The following is a 3470-nucleotide window of genomic DNA, read 5'->3' on the forward strand; positions in this document are numbered from 1 at the left end:
AAAGATACAAGGGACACAAGAAAGCATGAAAAGAAAATTATTGTAGGAAGTGTAAGGTGACGAAACACTAAGCAAAAGGAGGAATAAAAAAAGGAAAACGAAAAAGGAAAAGAGAGCAATATAAAGAGGACATGTGTATAAGGAAGAAGAAGAAAGAGATTAATGTACTTGGATGGATCTTTACCGATGCCGATGGAGCGGAGAAGAAGGGGGAAAGACGAATGGTAGAAATATAATGTAGGCGTTGGCGACGAAGGAAGGAAAGGAGAAAAGAAAAAAATGATTTAGAGACATGACACAAACGAGAAAGAAGAAAAAGAAAGAGAGAGAGAGAGAGAAGGATATAAGGAGTAAGAGGAGGAGGAAGAAGAAGAAAAGAAATGAGAAGAAGAAGAAGGAATGGAGAAAAGAAAGAACGATTTAGAGACATGACACAAACCCTGATATTGTCTTTGGTAAAACGAGAAAGAAGAAAAACAAAGAGGGAGAGAGAGAAGGATATGGGGAGTAAGAGGAGGAGGAAGAAGAAGAAAAAGAAAAAAATGAGAAGAAGAATTAGAAGGAATGGAGACAAGAAATAATGATTTTGAGACGACAAAAATAATATTGTCTTTGGTAAAACGAGAAAGAAGAAAAACAACAAGAAAGAGAGAGAAGGATATGGGGAGTAAGGAGAAAAGAAAAAATTATTTTGAGACAAACAAATCTTGACGTTGTCTTGGGTAAAACGAGAAAGATAAAAAATATATATATAGGGAGTAAGAGTAAGAAGAGGAGGAGGAAGAAGAAAAAGAAAAGAATGAGAAGCAGAAGAAGGAAAGGAGAAAAGAAAAATATATTTTGAGACAAGACACAAATCCTGGTATTGTCTTTGGTGAAACGAGAAGGACTCAGCTATATATATAAGCTCATTTTGATAATTACAAATTCTTTTTTATTTGTTTAACGCCATGATAGTGTTGCACTACATTTAGAAAATCAATCAAATATTCGCTATGTCACTGATAAGTTAATATTTGGGCTCTTGTCCTTGGTTATTTCACCTAACAGTTCGTCTTCTACTTCTTCTCTTCATCCCCATCCTCCACATCTTCCTCGTCCTCCTGAACCTCCTCCTTCTCTTCCTTTTCATCCTCATTCTCATCCTTATCCTTATCCTCCTCAACCTCATTCTCCCCTCCCTCCTCATCGTCTTCCTCCTCATCTTCTTCATCCTCTTCAACTTCCTCCTCCTTTTCCTCCTCATTCTCATCCTCCTCTTCTCCCTCAGCCTCCTGCTCCTCTTCCTCCTCACCCTCGTCATCCTCCTCCTCATCCTCATCCTCCTCTTTCTTCACACCCTCATCCTCTTCCTCAGTCTCCTCATTTTCTTCATCCTTCTGAACCTCCTCATCCTCATCCTTCACACCTTCATCCTCTTCCTCCTCTTCCTCAGTCTCCTCAACCTCTTCCTCATCTCCCTCTTCTTTATCTTCTTTATTTGTCATAGAATGTGTATATCAGCTTCTTGGCACGGAAGGAGGGGGCGTGTGGAAGGTTGGTGAAAAGTTGGCTAAAAGGGGGGAGGGGGAGGGGGAGGGGAGAAGAGGGGGTGTGGAGCGTTGGCGAAAAATTGGGCAAAAAGGGGGGGATGGGGGAGGGGTGAAGAAGGGGCGTGTGGAACGTTCGCGAAAATTTGGCCAAAAAGGGGGGGATGGGGGAGGGTTGAAGAGGGGGTGTGGAACATTGGCGAAAAGTTGGCCAAAATAGGGGGGGGGGTGAAGAGGGGGCATGTGGAACGTTGGCGAGAAGTTGGCCTAAAGGGGGGAGGGGGGAGGGGGGGGAGAAGAAGGGGTGTGTGGAACATTGGCGAAAAGTTGGCCAAAAGAGGGGGGGGGATGGGGGAGGGGTGAAGAGGGGGGGTGTGGAACATTGGCGAAAAGTTGGCCAAAAGGGGTGGGGGGTGGGGGAGGGGTGAAGAGGGGATGCGGGAAACATTGGCGAAAAGTTGGCCAAAAGGGGGAGGGAGGAAGGGAGAAGAGGGGTTCTGTGGAACGTTCGCGAAAAAAAAGTTGACCAAAAGGATGGAGGGGAGAACCGCAACAAAAAGAATCCTTGCCGTTTGGAGGAGGAGGTGTTTGTTCCCTTTCTTCGTCTGCCCTTGAGTTAGAACTTGAGTCATTTGAGGGGGTTTTCGTTCTTAGTATAGGATGGCCAGTCCTCCATTCGGTTTCGTATGGCGTATGTGTTGTATATAAATACGTGTGTGTGTGTGTGTGTGTGGGTGTATGTGTGTTTGTGTGTGCGTGTGTGTTTGTGAGTAATGTTTGTGTGCGTGACTGTTTTTGTGCATGTGTGTCTGTGTGTGTGTGTATGCGCATTTGTGTGTGAATCTAATATGACATGTCACTCCTATGAACCGGACGACCCAAGCAATTTTTAATTTCATTCAAAGAAACCTCCAGACGCCCCCCCCCCCCCCCTCACCACCACCCCCGACCCGGAACCAAAATATCTGTAAAAAAAAAAAAAAAAAAAAAAAAAAAAAAAATCTCCGGCCCGACCTCTACGTAACGCGATAACAGAAGTCTCGCGTCACACGTAACGTTCGGAGAGTCACACGAGCGGCTCGCCAGGTGTGACGGTAAGTGACGTGCAAGTAAAGCAAAGTGCTGCCTGCCGTCGACCTGAAGTGTGAAGTGTGACGCTGATGAAGTGCTCTCTGCGACGCTTCAGGAGGAAAGGGTTATTTATGTGCTGTACGGGAGTTTAAGAGCACTTCTTGAGGGAGGGAACTGGGGGGGGGGGGGGGATGAGGTGGAAGATAGATAGGGCTAGTGAGAGACAGGCAGACAGAAAAGGGAGAGTAGGATAGTGAGAGATAGACAGACAAAGAGAGAGGCAGGAAGTGAGAGAGAGAGGCAGAAAGAAAGAGAGAGAAAGAATGAGAGGAGGGCAGAAAGAGAGAGAAAAGGCAAATTGGAGAGAGGAAGTTAATGAATGGAACACAGAGGGAGACACACACACACGCACTCAAAGAGGGGGGAAGAGAGAAGAGAAGTAAGGAAATAAAAAAGAATTATGGTAAGAAGGGAAGGGAGAGGGAAGAGAAAGAGACGGGAAAGCGGTACTGGAAGAAAAAAAATGGAGAAAAAGCGAGGCCAAGGGCAGAGAGAAAGAGGGAAGAGAGTAAAAGAAAGAGAAAGAGAATGGGAACGAGGGAGAAGGAAGGAAGAAAAAAGAAGGAGAGGAAAAAGATGCTGATGATGAGGAGAAAAAATAAAAAAAGAGATGATGATGGTGATGATCAAAAGAATGGAGAAGGGTATGGAAGCAGGTTAAGTAAAGGAGTTGAAAAAAGACAGGCCGAGCCACAGAGGTAGAGGGTTAGACATACAAGAAGATAGATAGATAAACAGGAAAACAAACAGAGAAATTGACAGATAAACAAAAGACGGATATTAGCCATACAGACATATAAACAGACAGAT

Source organism: Penaeus vannamei, chromosome 15 (assembly GCF_042767895.1).
Source record: "Penaeus vannamei isolate JL-2024 chromosome 15, ASM4276789v1, whole genome shotgun sequence".
Taxonomy (NCBI): domain Eukaryota; kingdom Metazoa; phylum Arthropoda; class Malacostraca; order Decapoda; family Penaeidae; genus Penaeus; species Penaeus vannamei.